This window comes from Ochotona curzoniae, unplaced genomic scaffold, assembly GCF_017591425.1.
Source record: "Ochotona curzoniae isolate NIBS_2020 unplaced genomic scaffold, NIBS_Ocur_1.0 contig_3520, whole genome shotgun sequence".
Classification (NCBI taxonomy): domain Eukaryota; kingdom Metazoa; phylum Chordata; class Mammalia; order Lagomorpha; family Ochotonidae; genus Ochotona; species Ochotona curzoniae.
The window spans coordinates 27,299,698-27,311,893 of NW_024465894.1; positions in this window are offsets into that span (position 1 = coordinate 27,299,698).

Here is a 12,196-nt window from a genome sequence, read left to right on the forward strand (position 1 = left end):
TCTGCTGTCAATAACGATCAAACAGCACCTGCAAAGACAAAAATTCATATAATCATTACCAAGTGGAGAGAAATACCTACAGGTTTCATTTACTCACTATGAGGTCCACTATCATCCTACTCCAGCCCTGTGCATGATGGGAAATGCACAGCAATGATGGTGCTAGCATGCCTTCCTACAAGATGCTCAGAAAGTCAGTGTTCATTTAGCAAATGACTGTGAGCATCAGGCTCAAGGTGACTCCTGGTCACCAAGAAATAATTCAAGGACAAATCACCTAACAATTTCAATTTCAAGGACTTCACGGTCTACAAAGAGGAGAATACTAACAGTGAATAATTCTTAAAACAGAAACAGGCTCATGCCTAAAAGAGAATCAAAGAAATACAAGCGAGGAGGGATTGAGGAGGAAGGACTGAAGGGTAAACTTTTCATTCATCAAGACTGAGAGATGGATATGAAAGATTCCAGTCTAGACTGGGGACAATGACAGGAGAAAGTGCAAACACAAATGAGTACGTGATAAATATTGAGGAACAAAGGGAAGGTGCTATAAATGGTTCCTGATTTATGAGGGTTCTAAGAGTTTCTCAACTTTTAAGACAGTATGAAACTAATAATGCATTTAATGGAAACTGCATTTTGAATTCTGATTTTTGACTCCCTGCCCCCTAGGCTGACTGTGTAGCTTTCAAGATCTACACAGCAATAGTGAGTCACAACACCCTCATGTTGTGTATACAACATAAGGGGAGCAATGGATATTCTATGGTATGCTATTGGCAGAGGCATTTGGGTACAGGTATTTAACAAATCACCTGAGAGATCAACCCTTTATAATAAGTTAGGCTTTGTGTAGAATGATTCAGCCCAACTACAGGCTAATGTAAATGTCCAAAGCACATTTGGTGTGGGCAAGAGTATATCATGATGTTCACTAGGTTAGGGATATCAAAGGCAGTCCAATTAATAATATTTTCAATTTGCAATTAGGTTATTGAGACATCATTCCCCTGTCTATGGAAATAACAGTTCAATTTGACTAAACTGGAGAGAGCATTGTTGGCCCCAAATGAGACAGACATCAAATAGGAAAAATAAATTGGGAATAAATGTCAGGTGCCCATTGTTATGACACTCAGGAAGATACAATCTACTCACAAAGTACTTTGCTGCACCCTTGGTGTTGTGAAGACAGAATGGGCTACGATCCAGAACACTTCAGCATGCCCAGAACAGCCTGCTTTCATCCAGTTGACATACTGGAGCTTCTGGACAAGATTTCATTCAGGGGACCAAATAGGAAACCGCTTTTGTCAGCAAAGAGCTTTGCAAAATGTTTAAAAGGGTTGAGTGAGTCAGAAGATCGGATGCCAAAAGATGAGTCTGGTAGCAGCGGAGTGTAAGATGCTTTAGGAAGGTGTAAGCTTGGGAAGATGAATTAGGAGTTTACTGCAACACTGTCAAGTAAAGACTTGGGCAGGGGGGTCTGAAGTTGAGCACAGCAGTGTGGGAGAAGAGACCAGGAAGTTACAAACTGGATAAAGTGAAACACACAGGAGAGTTTTCAGACTAGGACGTAAGATAAAAGTACTAAGGACAAGTGTGTAATTGAGAAATCAAGCTCAGTTTAGGAAATACAAAGTTTGAGATCCAGGCAAGATTTCCAGATGGTGGAGAAGGCACTGTGGTTACAGTGGATAAAACCTCTGCCTATGATGCCAGCATCCCATGTGGGCACTGGTTGATGTCCTGGCCATTCCACTTTTGATCAGCTCCCTGATAATGGTCTGGGAAAAGTAAATGTCCCAAGCATTTGGGCTCCTAACATCCCTATGGGAGACCTAGAAGAAGCCCTGGCTTCAGCCTGCCCCAATTCTGGCCATTACAGCCATCTGGAGAGTGAACCAGTAGATATATCAAAACTCTGTTTCTCAATGCCTCTCTCTCTCTCTCTCTCTCTCTCTCTCTCTCTCTCTCTCCCTTCCTCTCTCCCCATCTCCCTCGCTCTCCCCTCTCTTTCTCTCCCCCTCTCTATCTTCTCCCCTCTCATTTCTCCCCATCTCCATCTCTTCCCCTTCTCCATCTCTCCCCCTCCTCCTCCTCACTCTCCCCTCTTTCCCCTCTCTTTCCCTCTCCTTCTTCCCCTCTCCCTCCCTCACAGCAACTATGACTTTCAAATAAGCAAGTAAATCTTTAAAGTAAGTATATAAATTTTTTTTAAAAAGATGCCCAGATGACAAATAGCTTAGTGAAATGCCTTACAGAACATGTGAAGGTTGGGAGAATGTACTAAATAAATACAGAAAGGAGCATATTAAGATGATTAATGTACTAGATAAATACAGAAATGAGCATATTAAATGATTATCACATACAGGAGGGTATTTCTATTAAATTACAAAATTCATTAGATGTCTGATTCCACTTATTAGCAGGTTCCTTAGTTTTACTTCCTGGTTCCCACAAGTCAGCTATGCAAATGGGACTTTATTCTACTCAAAGAGTTTATTTGCTACATACACCAAAAAAATCACATTGCGTATCATCATCTCTAGTCCCACCTTGTCACATAACCTACAGCTCCATATTCCAACTGCCTGTAAGAGATGACTCCCAATCCAACCAAGGCAAAGAGGAAACCACCTGCTCTTTTACTTGTCTGGTACTTTCTCCAAAGAAATAGGGACTGAAAGCTGTGATGTCTTGGAACTTCCCTAATTCCTGAAAGTCTTCCAGAGGAAAATTTTTATGCCTTCTCAGAGTTTCTCAAGGTAGACAGGATAAAAGAGTTTTTAATGCAGATTTCAAGATCATCAGAAAGGCCATTCATGACCATCCATGGGGCCACTTCAAATTACATTTCCAACCACAATTCCCCAATTGTGTCTGTCTCTCTTCCCAATCCTGCTCCAAGGACATCAACCTACACCTGACCCTCAAGCAGGCCTACTTGTATTGCTTCATACCTTCTCAGACATGTTAGCATCCCTTCTCTGTCAGCGAGCATCTTTTCCCAGCACTTTCCTCTTCCAACTTGTAACCATTGTCCAAGCCTTGGAAAACTTCACATCATGTTCTAAATTGCTTCCTTGTCCATTCTTGGCCAGATGTGAAACTTTGTCTACCTTCACTAAACAGATCAGATGGTATTTGTGCATGTATTTCCTCATATATGCTATGGAGATTATAACCACACTTAGATCATTTAGATGTTTTAAAGGTTAAATAAGGGCTCCATACATAATACGTTATTATTACATGTTAGACATACAGTTAGTTATTTAAGGTTACAACTAGGAATCAGATACAGTCTATATCCCAAGTAACTCACAATCCATCTGGCTAGGAGCATGTGCTTGGCTTAGTAATTAAGACATCAGTGTTTCACACAGGAGTAGCTGGGTTCAAGTCCCACCTCTGGCTCCTAACTCTACCTTCTCATTAATGCAGACTCTGTGAGTCAGCAAAAAAGGCTCAAGTAATCTGATTCCTGCCATCCACGTGGGAGACCTAGACTCCATTCTTGGCTCTGGGATCCAGCCCTGACCCAACTAGGGCCCAGCCTTAATAGTTACATGCATTCGGAGAATGAACCAGCTAGAGAGGTGTGTGTGTGTCTTCCTCTGAAATAAATAAAAATCAAATTTTAAAAATTCAGTGTGATAAAAACAGAGGTAAACTGACTGATCACTGTAATCGATCAGGAAAGCGTGTTCAGGCTGCTGGGCTGAGGAGGGGAGATGCCAGTGATATGAAAATTCCCTGCCACCACACCTGGTTGTCTTGTCCACAGGTCAGGCACGACTGTTCTACTGGAGCCTTAGACAAAGTACTCTGGAACGTTTTCCTAAGTAATTCTCTTGCAGTTTACTTCTTCCTCCTTTGTTTTCTACTTCTTCCAGAAGACTGTACTCTATACACATTTCACAAGATAAAGTTTTATTCCAAGACGCTAAGATTTTTTCCTCATCTGACTATGCTTCAAAATGGTGTTATTCATAATAGTCCAATATCTACATGTATTTAACACTTTCCATTGGTAGGAAAGCACACTTATATATTTGCATGTTACACATACAGACATATACTCAACCTAACTGCCCAACACATATGCACTCAAAGACTGAAACATGAAAACCAATGCCCTGATTCTAGAGTCAATCATTAAAAAGGAATCTAGTCTGAGCTCCATTTTCAGGACGGGAAATGAGCAGATTGATTATGCTTTTCAAGACTCCCTCTACTCATCTGCCAAGTGTCTGTACCAGATCGTGGCTCCTCGTCCCGTCCATCTGTAGCCTTCTACCTGGGGAGAGATGTTAATATTCACATCCCTGGAGTCCCTTTTGTACCTGCTGCATCAGAACTTCCAGCCAAGTTCCTCAACTTTCCATTTTGAAAGAGCACTGCAGTAATGAGAAAAATCAGTAGAATTTGGGAACCCTTCTCTTACTTCTGATTCCCCTCATGTTGAAAAATGTGCTCCTTTCCAACGAGTGTGGGACAGCCAGAAGCCTGGCGCTGACCTGGGGCAGGGGCCACAGGCATCCAGAGAGGAGAGAGAGCAGCTGTGCCTATGGTGTCCTCCCCTCTGCTTTCTGCTCAGAAACACGCTTTCTTTTCACTCCCCAAGTGCAGTTTCTGATCAGTGATTCATGATTCTTTCACCGTGACGGCTAAGAGCAAAGAAAACACTTTGATTATTTTTGCTACCTCTTAAGGACTTAAAGCCCACTTTGAACATATGACACGAAATCTCCTTCATCAAATACTATTATTACAGTTGCTGAGTTCAGTTTGAATCAGATACATATCTCCAATCCTGTCACTTGCTCGACTGTTATTTTTACATCTTATAGCGTCCTCCCTGTTTACATAAAGCTGCATTTAAGGACTTAGATTCAGCTTTGCTGGCTTTGATCGAGTCTTTTCCATAAAACGCCACTTTGCTGGGGCTTTCACTCATTCAGCTTAAGAGGAAAGTTCTTCTCTCTGGGGAGCTCAGGGAACTCTGCAAATTCTAGGGCCTGATTTCTTTATGGAGGAGCAAAACCACTCACAAGAATTTCATAGAAATTTCCAGACCCAGAGCTCACTTGAGGAAATGCCTGCTCATTCAATACTACCCTGGTTCCCTCCCCCAGCAGCATACAATTGGGTGCCTATACACAAACTAACAGAATCATTCAAATCCTTTAGGAAACAACTTTTAAGAAAGAGACCTCATGTGGCATTCTAACAGTTCGTGGCACAAGAAACTTGATCGAGCCCGGCGCGGTGGCCTAGAGGCTAAAGTCCTCGCCTTGAACGTGCCAGGATCCCATATGGACGCTGGTTCTAACCCCGGCAGCTCCACTTCCCTTCCAGCTCCCTGCTTGTGGCCTGGGAAAGCAGTCAAGGATGGCCCAAAGCCTTAGGACTCTGTACCCCCATGGGAGACCTGGAGGAGGTTCCTGGCTCCTGGCTTCGGATCGGCTCAGCACCAGCCACTGTGCTCACTTAAGGAGTGAATCATCGGATGGAAGACCTTCCTCTCTGTCTCTCCTCCTCTCTGTATATCTGCCTTTCCAATAAAAATAAATAAATCTTTAAAAAAAAAAAAGAAAGAAAGAAAGAAAGAAAAGAGAAACCTGATCGCAAGGAGGCCTAATTTCTGGTTTGTGTCTCTCACCCTGGAAGTCTAACTGCCTGGTTCCATCTTTTGCTTATTGTGCAAATAAGCAATTGTTTATTTCAAGAAATACACTTCTATTGCAGTTTCCTCATTGGCAAAATGACAGTGCAGGCTGCCGTGAGGTTTAAGTTTGATTTTATATAAAAGATGAAAAGAAACCCTGCCACAGGATAAGCACTCCACAAACAGTTGCGATGATTTGTGCAGGCTGTGGTGTTCCAGTCAAGTAAGTGAGTCCCTCGGGCTTGCCCGCTTGGTCCCATCTCAGCAGTAAACAGGCGTATAGGAGTACTCCAGTCGCAGATGACTGTCAATTCTGATGAAAGCCATGTCTCTGCTTTTTTTTTTTCTCCTATGGCCTGAGGGACACCACAGCCAGGACTCAAGTGCCCCATGCCAATCTGACAGACATTGCGAGGTCATCGTAATAACTCCTACACACCCACATAGTCACTACACCGTTAGCTGCTCTGCTGGTCCCACACTGCTGCCACCCTGGAGGGGAGAGAGGCATAACTCAACCACAGCTGGCCACAGGTGCTGGCATTCAGTAGGCACCCAAGATAACCTGAGTTGTTAGACTCTTCCTCTAGACCCTCTTGTGAAAGCATGCAGACTGCTGCAATATCAGTTTTTTTAAAAACTACCATTGAACCTGAGATTGTCTTTCCAAAGGGGGGAGGAAGTACACAAGAAGATTAGGATTATGGAGGCTTTGCCATGAAAAACCAGGGTTTGTAACACCCACTGGAAGGCCGGACAGGAGTACAAGGAATAGGCGTTTAACTAGAATCCCATCTGTTCCCAAAGGTTTAAGCCTTTGGCACAGACGAGAAAACACAGACTCCTGAGTCATGTCTAGGGAAACAACAGCCACCCATGACTCTAGATGGGTTACTCGGCAAGCGCGATTGACAGTCAAACGGTCAGGCATGTTTAAACGCTGTCTGTCCCAGAAAGGCTTGACTAAGATCAGCCCCTTGGCATTAGGCCCTCACTTGCTTGTTTCCCACTGAGTGAGACAGTTCTGCATTCACCAAGGGCAATGGAAAACCAAATCATGCACAATGTCCATTGATGGCAAAGTTTCCAGAAGGGAAAAAAGCTTATCACTATAGTGACAAAACTGAAACTTTAACTGCACTCTTGAGGGTAGGAAATACTTACTTAAATATGACTTGGAAGGTTAAACTTTATGTATTTCAGAGTCAGGGGTAATTAAGCTAAGACTGCAATTTCCTTCCCTTCAAGAGTTAAAAAATAGAAAATCATTATTAGTGAAACCCAATATTGGAGGTACGTGGCAATGAGTTGGCTTTTTACGGAGTTTTTAGTACATCCTGCTCACTGGAACGCTAAAACCTCAGTCTGTTCCCAGAACCTATTATCACAGTCAAAATTCAGATACTCAGAAGAAATATAATAAGCCTTCAATATTTAGTTCCTATCTGAGGGGAGGGGACTGGGAATGAAAAGTTCTACCAAAGAAAAAAATAATGTGAATTATTCAGTAGAAAATTCCACAAAATAACTTAATCTTCTCTGTTTCCACATATTTGTAACTGATACAGTTTCAGGAAGTCGAGAAGTTACACCCATGCTGGTTCAAACTGAAAGGACGCACGCACTCTGGGAGTGGTCTCCTCTTATCAGTGCTACTTTGAGGAACACAATAGCTCCCAAGTAATACCAGTCATTAGGAGATCAACCAAACTGCCCATTCTCTACCCCAAGATAATGCTTCTACTCATGTGAAAATCTTCAATATAACATGTTCCATTATTCTGAGAACAAAAACAAAAGGGATCGCTTTTCAATTTCAAAGTATTTCGATAAAAAAAAAAAGCTTTGCTATTATTTATACAGTTGATATGAGCGGTATGGAAAATGACATGGGAATGATATTTATGCAGAATTCATTTACAAACACACACTTTCCAGTCTGATGTATCTTCTAGATAATAACACAGCTAGGTATCTTTTCCCCCTTCTCCTTCCGTGTGTTTCTTGTTCTGCTTATCCATCTCCAGTGCGGTGCTGCCGTAGGAAAGCTACAGATGTTCTTCACCTGAGTGAATGAGACCAGCTGGGACATGGTCAAAGACAGTGAATCAGAAGTAGAAACAGCACAAACTGCTACATGCACTAAAAAAGTAACAAGTATTTTTGTTTTTTAAGATTCATTGATTTTCAAGGAAGAATTACAGAGAGGTATCTTCCATTTGCTGGTCTACTCCCCAAACACAAAAGGCGAGGCTAGGCCAGTCTGAAGCCAGAAGCTAAGAGCTTCATCTGGGTCTCCCAAATGGGTGACAGGGACCCAAGCACTGGGGTATTTTCCACTGCTTTCCTAGGCATATTAGCAGGGGGCTGCGCTGGAAGTGGAGGAGCCAGGACTCCAAGGAGCACTCATATGGATGCTAGCATCACAAGCGGCAGTGTAACTCTGAGCCACAAGGCCAGTCCTGAGTTGCAAGAAAATGTTACTTCCAGAACTCAAGTATACTCATTATGAGCTTGGGAACAGAAACGGTTACAGGAACAAAGATGGGTCCCTCAGGGTGGCTGAGTAATGTATGAAGTGTTATTAGATCCAAACTCTCTGTCTCCAAGGAGAAAACAACCCAGAAGAGGCTTTAAGTCAGTACAAAGGATGTCAGCTCAGCTGTGAGGGTGCATTCTTGATGCATAAGTAGGCACATAACATATTAGGTTACAAAGAAAAGTCACAAGATTTCCCCCCAAGAGATGCTGAAGACAGGAAAGGACCCAGAACATGCATGGCCATTTCAAGTGGCCAGTTCACCCACAGCCACAGGAGCCCCCTGTAGAATTCCAGTGTCCCAGCAGGCTCCGGATTTTATAATTCATAAAACCTCTGACTGTAGAAGCGACTGTGCTGCCCCCATGGTCAGCAATTTTTGCAAATTCCAAATACCTTTTCTTCATACAAATGAAGCAAGAAAAGATTTTACAAGGACATTTACAACCAATCAGCACCTCATGGAATGAGACAAATACCTGCTTTTTTCCTTAATATGGTTAAGTCACTGGACATAGTTTAAAATCGGCCAGAGCATGGTATAGTTCAAAAAGCTATAGATGGAAGAAAAAGAGCCATGTGCAGGACAACCTTATAGCAGGTGCCCTTTCGTGGAGAAAGGCCGTAGACCTAGTATTCACAAGGGGAAACCTCACTGGTTCTTCAAGTCAATCTGTCTCATTGAGGAAACGCAGGGTCAGTTTTCATCCTTTTGATCCCAAGGGAAAGTTGCTCCATTGCCACAACATTAAGGGGATAAAAAGAGAGGGGAGAATCATCTGCTTTTCTATCCGTGCTATGAGCAGTGGACTGGGAAGAACTGGACATTTTGCAGCAGTCTGTGAAAGGAACTCTGTGCTCACTCCCCGTCACAGTCAATACTCATTCCAGCCACACTCAAAAAGTCAGTGTTGGAGCCACAGACACTTAGAAACTGAGAAACTCTCCAATATAAAACACACATGCGTGCATCTCAAAATGTATTGCCAGCCAAGCAAGAACAGTAGCCTAGGGAATGTCTTGTCCTTCTCCCTTAAGAAAGTCAAAATCCGGGTGAGAAAGCCAACCGAGGGAGAGAGAGACCAGTAGCAAGGGCTCAGGCAGGCTGGTGTCCCCACAAACTCTGCTTCTTCTCCAACTAGGCACTTGTCAGGGACAGCAGTGTCTTTCCAGAAAAGATCTGAGCAACCCACCTGCTAAGTCACCTACAACTCCACCACAATTATACCTTTAAAATCTCACAGTGGGAGCCGGGATTGCGGTATAAAGCTGCCACCTGTGATGCTGACATCCCATATAGTCACCAATTTGTGCCCAGCTTCTCCTCTTCTGACCCAGCTCCCTGCTAATGGCCTGAAAAATCAGAAGAGGAGGGTTCAAGTGCTTTGGGTCTGCACCCATGTGGGAGATTTAGATGAAGCTTCTGGCTGCTAGATTTGGCCTGGACCAACCCTGCTCACTGTAGCCACTTGGGAAGTGAACTGGCCAATGGAAGATATTTCTATATATATTATCTCCCTCCACAACCCCCTAACTCCCCTGCATAATTGTGGCTTACAATATAATTATAAATATAATATATTCTATCTTTATAAATTTTATATATGTTTTATAAACAAAAATATAATTTAAACAAATCTTTAAAAACAAAAAAGGAAGGAGGGGAGGAGGGAGGGAGCAGTAACTCACACATAGCATGAGCAGTTGGTGTTGTGGTTGAGACATCTGTTATCTCTCATGGAAGTGCTAGGTTCAAGTCCCGGCTCCACTCCCAATTCCCACATAAGGCAGCAGGATATGGCTCTCAGATGGCTGAGTTCCTGTCACCCGTGTGAGAGATCAGAACCATGTTCTCTGACCCTGCTTCAGCCTGCCCCATTGTGGGCATTTGGAAGTGAAGCAGTAGTTCTCAAAATGTTATTTAACGAAATATCTCACATCCACATTTTAGTAATAAAACTGAGTTAAATCACAAAGTTTGGGGCCCTGGTATTTTTCTAAAAAAGTCACATACAAGGAACCCTAACTCCCTGTTGGAAAACCTGAGGCACTGGTTAGGTGCATCACTCCTGGAATTACTCTGTTACTTCTTTCCTAGGGACTAAATGAAGACTTTCAATCCCCAGTTTGTATGGCTAATCCCCTACAAAACAACTCATGTCATCAAAACAGCACTGTTAAAGTAAAAAATGAAAGGTTTTAACTATTACTAAACAAAGACAAGAAAGGTGTCCACTTTCAGGATTGATCAAGATCATGAGGTTTAAATTCTGCATAGTACTTTGAAAGTCAAAATCCCTGGTCCCAAGACCTCACTCTTTTTTAAGCCAATAGTTTTGGAAATAGTTTGGATCCCAAACCAGCACACTTTCCCACATAATGTTCTTGATCCATGACTGTCTGAAATGTGTATTGCTGCAATCAAATACATTTTGATTACCTAATATCTCTTAGCGCCATTTATGCCTATAGAAAACTAATGCTCAAAAAAACCAATACTAGAACACAACAACACACAATTGAAAATGAACCAACCTATACAAGTCATAACTTTAAAACAACAGCAACAATGACAACTTAAAACGACGGAACAAGCATTCTGAAAGCTCACAAAATTGGAAACAACTCAAGTCAATAAAATTTCCTCCAAACCACCTTTCCCTACCCCTGGAAGGCATTTTATGAGACAATGAAAACCTCAAGCATGGAATGATGTGATTAAGTAATAAAGGGCTGCATGTTTTTTCCGATGTAACTCCACAGGGTGCTTCCTCAAGTATGGCCAGGGTCTGCATAAAGAGTTAACTATGTTGGTATCTCACCAGATTACACATGTTTGTTAATGGAGACCCCACTGAGAGTTTTCTCTACCATGGCTAAACAACAGCTTCATTCTCTCCCCGCAATAACAGGCTACTGGGGAGCCCTCCCCTTGCTAGAAATCTCTGTGCACAGCAGACATGGGGATATGGGCTCTACCTCAAGAGTGGAGGAACAGCAAGTCGCACGTTTGAGATCTCTTGATTCACTGCCCAGCTTCCCTCGGTATGCATCACACGAGGCTTTGGGGCTCAGCCACTGTAGATATCCCAGTCTACTAAGAGAAGACATATGGCCTGCTGTCAACCCTGGGCATGCATCACTTAAAGCTTGGTGACTGCGCTCCTTCCTGGGTTTAATCTCATCACTTTTCCCCTCTGGAAGGATGGAGTAGGGCACATGAGCTTGACCCAAACTGCTGCTCTGCAGGTCCTCTGTAACACACAGGTTAAGCCAGCCAATAAATCAACCGCCTAACCAGGGCTTCATCACCCTATACTCTGAACCCTTGGAGCTTTGCAGCCATCTGATATTTCCTTAATGGGATTACTCTGATGGACACGGGATTTCTGGAGGCCGTCGTTGTAGAAGGACTGCTTTCCACAATATTTATGGGAAGGTGTTTTCACGGCTAATCTTCATCTTCTTCTCCCAATAGCCAAACTTCTTGCCATCTGAATTCTCCAATTAAATCTTTCCAATAACAAATACTCAGATGTGAGATGGGTTTGAGCTTTTATTTTTTAAAGCATTTATCTTGAATTTATTTCAAAACTATAGAAAAGTTGAAAGAGCACAAAGTGAATTCAGTGATTTCATTATTTTGCCATAACTGCTTTTTAAAGAAAACTTTTTATTCACGTATTTGAGAGGCACAGAGGTGGAGAAGGAAAAGAAGATCTTCCATCTACTGGTTCACTCTCACATGGATATAACAACCGCATCAGGGCCAGACTGAAACCAGGAGCCAGGATCCAGCCTATCTCCCATGAGGATAGCAGAGGTCCAAGCACCCTGGCCACCTGCTGATGCTTTTCCAGATACACAAGTGGGCAGCTGGATCAGAAGCAGACCAGCTAGAGCTTGAACCCGCTCATGGATATAGGATGCTGCCATCACAGATGATAGCTCACCCTGATGTATCACAAGGCCAGCTC